This window comes from Brassica oleracea, chromosome C7 (assembly GCF_000695525.1).
Source record: "Brassica oleracea var. oleracea cultivar TO1000 chromosome C7, BOL, whole genome shotgun sequence".
Taxonomy (NCBI): domain Eukaryota; kingdom Viridiplantae; phylum Streptophyta; class Magnoliopsida; order Brassicales; family Brassicaceae; genus Brassica; species Brassica oleracea.
Window position 1 is genome coordinate 10,582,271 of NC_027754.1, and position 13,532 is coordinate 10,595,802.

The 13,532-nt window shown below is 43.1% G+C and overlaps 1 long non-coding RNA gene across 1 annotated transcript; it reads right to left on the bottom strand.

Annotated features, from left to right (window-relative positions):
* Nucleotides 1-1,310: 1,310 nt before the first annotated feature.
* Nucleotides 1,311-2,014, bottom strand: LOC106305565. Its single transcript, XR_001263008.1, has 3 exons — nucleotides 1,984-2,014; nucleotides 1,730-1,870; nucleotides 1,311-1,562 (listed from the first exon to the last, which is right to left on the bottom strand). It is a non-coding gene; the product is annotated as an uncharacterized LOC106305565 (long non-coding RNA).
* Nucleotides 2,015-13,532: the final 11,518 nt, after the last annotated feature.

The following is a 13,532-nucleotide window of genomic DNA, read 5'->3' on the forward strand; positions in this document are numbered from 1 at the left end:
TTTGACTCCAAGTTTTGAGTCACACTTGGCAATTCTCCCTACTTATTTAGGTTGGTACTTTTCTTAGCTCTAAGTTTTCACGGAGTTTTAAAAACTCTCTCTCTCTAGCGACGAGAGGTGATTTCAATTGCGATTTCGCCGGTGATTCCATCTTTTGGGATTAGCCTTTGATTCCTAAGAAATTTTCTCTTTTGGGGTTAGTCTTCTCTTCCTAAGAAATTTCCTCTTTTCTTAGGGTTTAGCTTCGTCTGGATTCTCCTAGTCTCATAGAATCTCAGTTCTCAGTTCGTGTTTTAATATTTATCTCTAGATCGAAGATCGAAGTCAAAAATCACTTTTTCTCAAGATCGGAGATTTTTGTTCATTTGGTGCATCATGTCTTCATAAATGGATAAATCTATGCTTGTGTTGTCTCTGCATGCAGATGATGATGAGCCCTTTGTCATGCATGCCGAATCTTCCTGAATAATGTTCAATCGAGAATAATGTTCTTTGTATGATTGGAAGTCTACTATATCTGGATAATCAGAAGATCTCAAGTCTTATTCGTAACATTCCCAAAAAGTGGCAGAAATATAAAAAGTGTGTGGTCTAGCGCTTGTTGGAGATAATTAATTCAGGAAGTAGTTTATATTGCTTAGAGCAGCACGCCGACCTTATCCTTTTGTTTAAACGACTTTTGGTCTGCGGGTTGCGTTTTCCTCTTGCCTCTGGGTAAAATGGAAAACTTCTATAAAATTATATCTTTAAATTTTTAGGGTTAGGTTAGCGGCACCGGTAAGATCGAGTCATGTCGAGTCTGGACATTAGTGGAAAGACCGTGGGCAGCTGAGCAAAGGAAGCTTAAGGCGATGTAGACAGGTATTCACATAGGGACCATATGGTGTAAAGTGTCAGCTGAGCCAATGGCCCAGGATCGGATAGGTCCTAGAAGGTCTATTTTTTGTTGTTTGTTGCATTCTAGAAGATATTAGCTTATGATTTGTGCTTGTTGTGTTATGTGGTTTGAGATGAGTTTGAGTAATTCAAATTACCCACCCTTCCTTTTGAAGGTTTGTTTGAGGAGCTGTTGGAGTATAAGTCTTTGGTGTGATACCAAACCGTTGGGGATAAAAGATCATGGGATTTTTGGGACTAATGGCGAGACATAGTGAACTATCTTGTCATGTGTCTCTAACCCCGCGCTCTGGGTTGTTGTGGGAGGCGGAAGCTACAGAAAGCGTTGGATCTTATCAATGTTCTCATTCATTTTCATGTTAACTGTTTTTTTGTGTTCGTTAGATTGTAAATAGAAAAATTGATCAGCATATAGAAATATGTTATCGGTTGTCCTATTTCTTTTATTCATATAACTGAAAGTACATATAACATGAATGATCATTTAGTAAGATCCACACTGGAAATGGGAGAACCAGCATTAGATCGAAGATTACCTTGGCAGCAACATTCAAGACTACCGTAATCGTTTTGTAGACATATCCCTTTTTCGTATCCTTCGTGCATGCATGTTGCATTGCATTCCGGTGTGCTATAACATTTCATCCCACAGAATTTGATTTCTCCTATTTGATTCATTAAAAAAATACTAAAAATTAAGCATATAATATGTATTGAAATGCCAACACATTTTTGTCTATTGAATTTGACTCAGTTTGTAAAGGCAACTGGATCTTTGTAATTATTTTGCATTAATTTATGAATTCTAGTCCTAACCAAATAAATACATTACCTGAAATTGTGGGTATGCAGATCAGAGCAAACATCATCAATGACGATAGTAGAAGAGAAAAGGAATTCTTGACTGCCATTGGTTATATTTCTAGAAGATGCAATATTCTTTGTCTAAATATCTTTAGATACCACTAAAGAACTAAAACCAAAAAAGAAGAAGTTAAAATCATTTTTAGATTTTAGTAAATCACAAGAAGAATTTTTGTTAAAAATAAATATTCCACAAAATTTAAAATATTGTAACATATTTACCTTTTTCTTAGGAATTTAGCATACTGGAGACGGGTTGTTTTTCTCTTGTGTGTTTATATAGATAATACATATACGTGCCACCACTTATTTAGAACTATTTGAGTATTTGGTCAACGTCCTTGAATTTAAGAGAATACAAAGGCATTCAAAGGAATTGAAGTTTTTGGTTGAATTTGAATTAATCCTATCACAATTACAACAAGATGGTGATAAATGATTCTTTACATTTTTCATTACAATTCTATTAAATTCTTGTTGAATGACAATAGCATAAACATTGTAGTAAAATTAAACAGGACCAGAATTTCGTGGACTTAAGGAATTAATGAATTCAATAACACTAAAACTTAAAGTAATTTAAAATATTGACTGCAAATACTTAATGCAATAACATATGACTTACTAAGATTTCACAAAATACATGACTGAATAATAGTAGAATTTAATGAAATTTTTTATTTCTTCAAATTCAATTAAGTTGTCTGATTGAATACATCTTAGAATTTTAGTCAAAGATTTTTACTGTATTCCCATTTGGAATGTGTTTTATTTTCACTCTTCAGTTAACTACTTGCGTTTGTGGGGCTTGAACCATCGTCCAGTTCTAGCAATTATTCTGTTGAAACTATTTAGAGAGACGAAAAAAATTTCAATTTGAAAAAGATGGTTGGATTGCAAAGATATTTGACAAGTAATCCAAGATGGATGAAACTCCCCTGACCTACCGACTGATGCAAACATCATGGCTCATATTTTGTGTTGCTGAAAAGCTCTAAGTCAATGGAGAAGGCAAAATAATTTAAACTCAGAAATGCAAGTGGTAGAACTAAAATAGAAAGTTCAGGCTATGAATGAGGATAATAATGCGACAACAGAAGAGCTCTCAGCGGGGAAAGAACTTTCCGAAGCCTTTAAGCGAGAAAAAATGTTCTAGAAACAAAAAGTAGGGTTCTATGGCTGCGGGAAGAGGATATGAATTCGAATTTCTTCCACAATCTAACAAATTAAAGCCGGGCAAGAAATCGAATCACATAGTTGACAGACGATTCTGGAAATATTGTGGAAGATAAAGAGGGACTGGTAGACACTTTCGAATCATCAAACCCATAAGAGATAGATGTCGCTTGGGGAAATAACTCTAAAACTTTAACATATTCGATAAATAAGATCTCATAGCTCCAATTACAGAATGAGATGTAAAGCTTGCACCCTTTGCAATGCAACCAGAGAAGGCTCTTGGACCAGATGGCATGACCACCTTATTTTATCAAACGTTTTGGGACATAATGAAGGGAGATTTCACTCGTATGCTCAATGAATTCTTACTCAACGGTATCATTGCTCAGGGATTGAATAACACAAACATTGTCTCATTCCAAAAAAGATAAGCTTATTGAGATGATCCATTGACCAATCAGTTTGTGCAATGTGAGTGATAAAATACCCCCTCTGTTTAAAAAAATATGCATGTATTATAACTTTTACATGTATTAATATGAAATTTGGTTTACCATTGCATTATTTTTTGTACTAATTATTTGTAAAACCCGATCCTGGATTCCTCAATCCAACCAGACCGCGGCTTACCTAACCGTCCTATCCAGTTTGATTCCTTTACTTCTTATTTCAAGTGTAATATCTTTCTTATAATTAATCAGAGTTTTGAGGTTTGTTAAATCATACTTAGACAATCAGATTCAAATAAAGGCAAATCAACATTTCATAGATAGTAAATGAGATCCATACATCATCCATCCGTTCATACTACTAGATTACACACTTAGTCTATCATAAGTTCACAGTTTGCACAATAGGCTATCAATACTTCACATCTATCAACAATGACTCAATCACCACACATCTTCCTCTGGCTGGAGTCCTCACGGTGCCTTTCCTTTACCACGGTCCAAGTCTGTACCTGAAACCAAACACATCACAAACACACAAGCATATGATCAGATAACCTAGCACACGGTTCTATCATTGCATGCTTCGGTTCCTAGATTCCCTACACAACATCTATCCAATCAGTTCATATATCAAGCAGCCATACTCAGATTCCTAAGGGAATCAGGCGCGCCAAGACAAGGACTCAAGCGGATCACACCCAAGGCGATATAGATCATCCGATCATCGCTTGGTGTGTCCGAACATGCCTAAGTCCGACCAAGGGCCAAGGGCCAAGGACTTTGATTCTGAACCGGCCAAGGCCTAGGTTCTGACTCTCCATATCAGATCAACACAATACAACATAATATAAAGGGAGAAAACATTTTGATGGGGAAAGGATAGAGAGGATGCAACCGGTTACACGATCGACCCTAAGGCTCGATCGGATCATCCATCAGCTAGGGCCGATGGTTTCCGGTTCACACCACTGACCTTAGGCGTGCGGTCTCCTTGCGCTGCCTCCTTCTCCTTCTCTTTCTCCTTCTGTATTGTATCCATCTTCACCAGTCTTGTCTCTCACGGCCAAGCCCTTGCCAGAACAAAACAAGCCTCCACACGGTTTTTCTTTAGGCCGCTGGTCTCTCTCTCTTTTTGTCTCTCTCTCTCACGATCTGGAAAAAGTTTTCCCTAAAGAATTCTGATGCCAAAATCGACCCCAGAGTCTCTTATTTATAGAGAGAGGAACTGATAACTGCTTGGGCAATCAGTTACAAGGGATTGGCCGAAATGGTGCCACTTGTCCACTTGCACCTTTTCGCCCAAAACCGCCTCAAACCGTCCATAACCGCCCAACTGCTCCCTTGGCAGTTTCCTCCATCGAAAACCATCCCCCAGGCCCTTTCCCAAGCCCAGGTTTGAACCTGGATGCACACGGTCCCATCGTCCCACACGAGCCACCGGGACGGCCCGGTAACCACTCGGCCCCGGCCACACTGGTCCGGACCAGAACACTCCGCCAAGCTGAGATGAGCTGGCCACGAGCTGTCCCCAGCTGAGTGAGCTAGTCCATCAGCTCCAGTCAGCTAGCCAAGACTAAGTGAGCTAGATCCAAGCTTCACCTAGCTGATTGAGCTTGAACCGGAACTCTCCCAGCTCCCGGATCACTTGTCCAGCTCCCTTTAACTTGTCTCCATCGTATCCTGGTTAAGTCTCAGCTGTTTACCTTCCTTAACCTTCAGTTTGGGCCATGATACGCTTGTCTCAAGGTCTTTCGACCTGACTTGTGCGTCTCCTCGCACCATGGCCCGTCCGGACGATCCTAACTAGGATCGGGGACATCCTCATAACTTTTAACCAATAAATTTTCAATAACATATGTTTTTTTTAAGTTTACAATTTACCACAAATTAATAAATTGAAAATGTAAAAATGTATCTTTTTGAAACAATTTATTTATCTAAAACATGATTCTTTTTGGAACGGAGGGAGTGTCTCTGTAAGACCCGTTCCTGGATTCCTCAATCCAACCAGACCGCAGTCTCACCAAACAATCCTAACCAGTTTGATTCAATGAATCCCGATTCAAGTGCAATATTTCTAAGTATTTATCAGTATTTTGAGGTTCATTGTTACGCACTTAAACAATCAGAATCAATAAGATATGGAGTCACTGATCCTAGGCCTTGGTCACAACAAGCACAATAGGTTATCAGTATTTCACATCTATCAACAATGATCCAATCACCACACATCTTCCCACGGCTGGAGCCCTCACAATCCCTTTCCTTTACCACGGTCCATGTCTGTACCTGAGCCCCACACATCACAAACACAACACATGATCAGATTAATACACAAGAATCTATCACACTGCATGGCTGGATCATATCAAAACATCAAATTACTCATCAGGCCAAAATATGACCTATTTCAAAAGTGCTTCAAATATTAATTAAATTTCATTAAAACTCATGATAAATCCCAACTAATAGATTCCCATGATCAGAATCCAATGAATCAACCAAGATCATGGTCAGTCCAACCGGTCACAAATTGACATCATCAAATCAATTCCTAAAAATTGATAAAAATTCATGTAAACTCATGATAAATCTCAACTAAGAGATTCTCATAATCAGAATCCAATGAATCGACCCAAACCATATGGATCCTGATCATGGTCAGTCTGGCCAAAGCCATGAACTGTAATCAGTTCTTTGATCCGACCAAGGCCTAGGATCAGTTACTCCATATCTGAAACATCAACATCCAATACCACAACAACAAATAGATGAAGAACATATATAAGATTAGAGATGGGTGTAACCAAACGAACCAGACCGAACCATACGCACAGACGGTTCATCCACCGGCTATGTCCGGTGGTTCTCACCTTAGGGTTACGATCTCCAGGGGCTGTCTACTTCTCCTTCCCAATCTCCTTCTCCTTGTCTTTCTGCCTAGTATCCATCCTCTTGATTTCACGGACAAACTCCACCGGAAACAACCACGAACCACCATGGATAAGATCGCCTAACCGTCGGTTTGTCTCTCTTTTCTCTCTGGAAGTTTGTCTGAGTTTTATGTCTTCTCTCCAATGATATTTTCGACAGAGACAAGGAAAAATATAAAGAAGAAATCGACCATAATGCCCCATAACTGCTTGGACGAGCAGTTACCAGAAAGATAACCAAAAGGGGCAGTTTTCCCCATAACCGTCGCTCTGTAACTGCCCTTGGCGGTTTCTCCATTTTCTTCACTTTCCCCAAATCGACTCCTGAGCGCTTGTTCAACTCCTGGTCCGACCTATGATGCATTTGAAGTAACCGTCACACTCGGACCACCGGCTCGATCCATAACCGCTCGGACCCGACCACACTGGTTCGGTCCGGAACACTCCTCCCAGCTGAGGTGAGCTGACCACCAACTGTTCCCAGCTGAGTGAGCTAATCTTCCAGCTCCTATGAGCTGATTAAATTAAGGTGAACTGATTTCCAGCTGCACTTATCTGACTGAGCTTGATCCGGACCTCGTCCAGCTCCCAGTACATTCGTCCAGCTCCTTATTACTTGTTTCCCTCATATTATGGTTAAGTCTCAGGTTCCTGATGCCCTTAACCTTCCTTTTGGACCATGATACGCTTGTCTCAAGGTCTTACGACCTGAATGGTGTGTTTCCTCGCACCATGGTCCGTCCGGACGATCCTATCTAGGATCGAGGATATGACAAGTCTCCCCCACTAACATGGGATTCGTCCTCGAATCTGAATTAAGTGTTTCCTCAGGAAGGAATTGTCTGTACCACTCTGGATACTCAGCTTTCATCCTTGCTTCCGTTTCCCAAGTGATAAGGTCTTCACCATTGTAATCCCACACCACTTTGATCATGGGAACCGTGTTCTTCCTCATTGCCTTCTCTGACCGATCTACGGTACGAACCGGCCTCGTTTCTAAGGTTAGGTTCTTACCCAGATCAGCAGGAATCTCAGGCAAAACAATGTCCTGATCCGTCAAGCACTTTCGGAGTTGGGATACATGGAATTATTGTGATATGCATCCATTGCTGATGGCAAGTTCAACTTGTATGCCACTGCACCCACCCTCTCTATGATCCTAAACACACCTAAGTATCTAGGATCCAGTTTCTTTCATCCGGAAATTGTGGTCCTACCCGTGAAGGTGATCATCTTGAGATACACTAAGTCATCGACCTCAAACTCAAGATGTTTCCCACGCTTGTCAGCATAGCTCTTATGGCAATCATGTGCCTCCTTCATCTTTTCCTTGACCATTCTGATCTTCTCAGTGGTTTCCTCCACAATCTCAGGACCCAACATACTACGCTCCCCCACCTGGGTCCAGCATAGAGGTGTCCTACATGGCCTACCATACAAAGCCTTATATGGCGACATGCCAATGCTGGTATGGAAGCTGTTGTTGTATGCAAATTCCACCAAAGGTAAGTGTTTCTCCCAAGACTCTACCCAGTCTAAAACACATGCCCTTAGCATATCCTCCAAGGTCTTAATCGTCCTCTCGGACTGTCCATCCGTCTGAGGATGATAGGATGTACTCATGTTTACTCTGGTTCCCAAAGCTTTTTGGAAAGCCTGCCAGAAGTAAGATGTAAACCTTGGATCTCTATCCAAGACAATGCTGCTGGAACACCATGCAACCGCACTATCTCATCCATGTATAACTGCACAATCTGATCTACACCATCTCATTTTCGAATGGCTAAGAAATGTGCCGACTTGGTCAAACGATCGACCACAACCCATACCGTGTCCTTCCGGTTCCTGGTCGTGGGAAACCCAGTCACGAAGTCCATTGTGATGTGATCCCACTTCCACTCCGGTATAGGTAAGTTTTGAAGTAGACCACTGGGAACCTGATGCTCTGCTTTCACAAGCTGGCAAGTAGGACACTTAGCCACCCACTCAGCAACATCAGATTTCATTCTCACCGAATGGTAATACCTCTTCAGATCTCTATACATCTTGTTCAGTCCAGGATGAACCGAGAACTTAGACTTACGAGCCTGCCTCATAATCTCTTCTTTCAGTTCCTGGTTGTTAGGAACCCTAATCCTTCCATTGACCAAGATGGTACCATTCCTCGCCGTTTGGTACTCAGTCTTGTCGTTGGAAGCAACCTTCTTAAGGTTCTCATCTAAACCTTGAGCTTGGTGAATCCTGGTAAGTAGGTCAGCCTGATCCACTGCCTCCAACCCCAATGGCTCATTCTGTCCAACCAATGTGTTGAGGTGCAGTGACCGAACCATCTCTTCCAGTTTCTCAGCCTCCCTCTTGGTCGATACCTCCGCTCTCCTGCGGCTCAAGGCATCAGCCACTAGGTTAGCTATGTCCAGATCATAATCTGCAACAAACTCCATCCATCTCCTCTGCCTTAAGTTTAGCTCAGGCTGAGTGAATATATACTTTAGACTTTTATGGTCTGTAAGTATTTGAACTTTGGCTCCATACAAATATGATCTCCATATCTTGAAGGCAAACACCACAGCTGCCATTTCCAGATCATGGGTCGGATAATTTCCCTCATGCTTCCTCAATTATAGAGAAGCATAAGCTATTACCTTCCCATGCTGTGCCAGGACACATCCGAGTCCAGTGATTGATGCATCAGTATACACCACATAAGGCTGATCCGCCTCCAGCAATACCAGGACTGGTGTACTAGTCAACATGTCCTTGAGTGCTGAGAAACTCCTCTCACACTCCTCAGACCATGCAAACTACATGTCCTTGCATGTCAACATAGTCATAGGCTGAGCTACGCTCGAAACCCCCTTGACGAATTTCCGGTAGTAGCCGGCCAATCCCAAGAAGCTTCGTACTTCCGTAGCATTCTTTGGCTGAGGCCATTCCCGTATACACTTGATATTTTCTTGATCACCGACACTCCTTGATCAGACACCGTGTGTCCAAGAAAACCAATCTTATTCTGCCAGAAGCTACACTTACTCAACTTAGCAAAGAGTTTATGCTCCCTCAAGCGTCCTAGCACTGCCCGAAGATACCTCTCATGGTCTTAGAGTACACGAGTATATCATCTATAAAGATAATCACAAACTCATCCAAGTACTCTTGGAAGATACCATTCATCATCTTCATAAATGCAGCTGGTGCATTGGTCAGTCCGAATGGCATGACCACAAACTCATAGTGGCCGTACCTGGTTCGGAACGCGGTCTTTCTTATATCACCTTGCGCAACTGGAATCTGATGATATCGAGAGGCCAAGTCAATCTTGGAGAACCACTTTGCTCCACGGGGTTGATCCAATAACTCATCTATCATGGGTAATGGGTACTTGTTCTTCACAGTCACCCTATTCAACCCCCGATAATCAATGCACAACCTGAAGGTACCATCCTTCTTTTTCACAAATAGGACTGGTGCTCCCCAAGGTGACACACTAGGGCGTATGAAACCCTTATCAAGAAACTCCTCAAGTTGCTTCTTCAGCTCGGCCATCTCGGCCGGAGCCATTCTATATGGACTTTTGGACAAAGGGGCCGTAAAGGCTCTAGTTCTATTATGAATGGGTCAGCCCTATCAGGGGGAATGCCCTGTAAAGCCCCAAACACATCATGGAACTCCCGGATCAGCGGTATCCCATCCGGGTCACAACCCCCTACGACCTCATCGGTGTAAATGGTAGCCAAGAAGGCCACACAACCATTTCCAAGCATCCTTTCCATCTGGATTGCTGAAACCACCAAACAACAAGAAGTCAGCTTAATCCCTTGGAACTTGATCGACGGTCCAAATTCATTCTCAAATAGCACCCTTCCCCGGTGACAATCAAGAGTTGCCCGATTCTTTCCAAGCCAGTCCATACCTAAGATCACCTCGTGATTTTTTAGGGGGACAACAATCATATCTACAGGCATCGGCCTGTCCAAGATCATCACTGGGATGTCCTTAACCAGACCTAGTGAGTTCATAATCTGCCCTACGGCCGCACTCACTTTGTCAGGACCATTCCAGGTTCCATACCGGAACATACCCTTTCCGATCATATCTGGACTCACAAAACTGTGTGTAGCACCAATATCGAAAAGTACGTGTGTTTCCACACCACCAATACTTAGGGTCCCTACACAAGACCCAACCAAAGTATCTATCCATCCTAGGTTCCAACCATGCAATTCTATAGGAATTGAAAAAGTATAAGTCTAGAATGTTACCAGTGATCGCCTTCTAAGGCTGAGCCCCTTCCACATCCTTGGACAGCTCGTACACACGCGGTGCTGAGGCCTGGCCCCGGCTCGGGACCCGCTTGCTTGCCTCTGCACGCCCCTTACTCTAACCACCTTGCATCTTAGGGCAGTCCCTATGGTAATGTCCCTTCTGGCCGCAGTCGTGACAAGTCCTGGAATCACTTGCCGGACTTGGACAGTCCTTAGCAGAATGATCCATCTTACCACAATGAGTACAGGCTCCCATGGCGTTCCAGCACTCACCACCATGGTATCGGCCACACTTATGGCACTCAGACCTACCACTTGAGGTTTTACCCTCCTCGGCCGAGTCCCTCTTTCTCTTCTAGTCACTACTCTGAACGGTGGACATAACCACACTCTTCACTTTCTGCTTAACCTCCTCTGCGAGATTGGTCTCCAGCATAGCCATCCTCTCAACCAACTCAGATACAATGTGGAAGGTGCGGACTGAACAGTAGGTCCGGAGCTCGGCCCTAAGGCCTATGATGAACCGATGAACCTGTACTGCCTCGTCCTCCAGCTCCTTACCCACATAACGCCTGAGCCGGTTAAACTCTTCCTCATACTCACGGACCGACCTGCGTCTCTGGACCAAGTCCAAGAACTTAGACTCTAGGCGATCCCATGCCTCAGCTAGAAAGTACTTGTGGTTGAACTCAAACTCAAAATCAGCAAAGAGTTCAATGGTGCATTGGTACGCTTATCAAGAGCCAACCACCAGTTGTGTGCATCACCCTCCAAGTAGTGCACTGCAATATCCTTCTGATAATCCTCAGGGCGACGAGTTGAGCGGAAGTTGCGAACCAACCGACTCCTCCACTCATCTGCTTCCATAGGATCAACACTTCCAGCAAAGTGTTTAGTCCCCAACTTGGAGATGTGCTCCAAAACCTTCAGGTAATCCATACGCTGGACAGGCCTAGCTGGTGGGTCGATCTCCACCACCTCAGCTACCTGTCTCGGACGAACACCTGCCACTTGAGCAGCCGCACGAACCGGAGGAGTAACCTGTCCCACAGGTGGATTCACCAATTGGGTGAACGCCTGAGTCAAGGTCACCAGTTGAGCTCCCATGAGTTTCATAGCTTCCAGTATGTATCTCATAGACGGCTCAGCTACATCCCCCACACCATCAACCCCAACATTGTCTGCACCAATTCCAAGGTTATTTTCATTCTCTGCATTGGATGATTCAGCATCATCCTCTCGGACTTGCTCTTGCTGACCATCCGTAGCATCCACACGAGTCTCAGTAGGAAGGATCAGATCCATTGGAAGTCCGGTCTCATTGTTACCCAGTCCCTCCTGAGTTGGTAACACTGTGGTCGGAATGGTTCCAGCTGGTAACACTGTGGTTTGAACATCACCATACTGTCCCACGGTTCCGGATGCTCCAGCTGCATCCTTTCCTCTCCGAGATTTAGTCTTCTTAGTAACCTTAGGGTTAAACACACACAAGGGTTAGTTCATAACATAACACACAAACCTCAAATCAATCCTAAGATTAAACAATTCAAACAATCATATCAAGTAAACAAGCAACCTACCATGAGTCTCATCAGCCGATGTGTGGTGAACCAATAACCCAAACAAATCCTAGAATCAAGCACGCTCTGATACCAACTTGTAAGACCCGATCCTGGATTTCTCAATACAACCAGACCGGAGTCTCACCAAACAATCCTAACCAGTTTGATTTCATGAATCCCGATTCAAGTGCAATATTTTCTAAGTATTTATCAGTGTTTTGAGGTTCATTGTTACGCATTTAAACAATCAGAATCAATAAGGCAAATAGATACTTCATAGATAGATAACATAATCAAACATCCCTCATTCGTTCAGCATAAACAAGTTGCACATTAGGCTAGCATAAGTTCACAACAAGCACAATAGGTTATCAGTATTTCACATTTATCAACAATGACCCAATCACCACAGATCTTCCCACGGCTGGAGTCCTCACAGTCCCTTTCCTTTACCACGGTCTATGTCTGTACCTGATGTAGGAACCGAAATTCACACTGTCGATTTCCGTAAAATAAGGAAACTTAGGAAAACCCTAATTTTCAAGAGGACCCGAATCTCTGCGAGAGCCAACGACAAGTAACCAAATAAATGCAGAAAATATGAGAAAACATGATAAAACGAATTTACAAAGAAAGTAGATCTTATTTCGAATTCGCGTAAGAGCGTTGCGATCATTACAAGAGAATACAAAGGCTTTGGCCGCAGGGGCCGTCAGCGAGTTACCTAGTTCTAGCAACATAAAATTGGTAGAGCTGGAAAAGAGATCGAACTGCCTAGGCGAGTTCGTCTAGTGATTGAGTGCCAGTCATAGAAACCGAACTTGTCGAGAAATAAGCCAAAGTTTCTAAGTGCATAGAGTTCTGAGTCTAAAAGAGTTCCCCCCCATGCCTCTCGCCTAGGACTCCTTATACACTCGCTCCTAGGTCAGTTTACGCTTTTTCCTCTTTTGCCCTTAAGCCGTCATAACTTAAAAATGGAGATATTCCGTTTTTCCTGATCTTTCTAATTATCTTCGAATACTTCATATTTATCCGCGGAAACTTGACATTTATCTTTCCTTCTGTGGTTTACGGGCTTTTAGGAAATCATAGGATGGGCTTCGAGTCGTGTTTTAGGTACCTTTGGGCCGTCTTCCGACTCGACACGTTTACAACGAATTTTCCGCGGTTTGTAATCCGCGAAGTTTGATCGATGGGTTAGAATAGCGGAAAACATGGACTGAGCTTGCTACGGTCTTCGGGAGATAGCATTCGAAGGTTTGACGAGAATGCATGGTTTGGTGTCGTATCGATGTTCGGAAGGGTTCAATCGCTACGTAGCGACCGAGTGAGACGAACGCTCGGTCGCTACGTAGCGACCGAGCTTGGCTGAGCTCGGTCGCT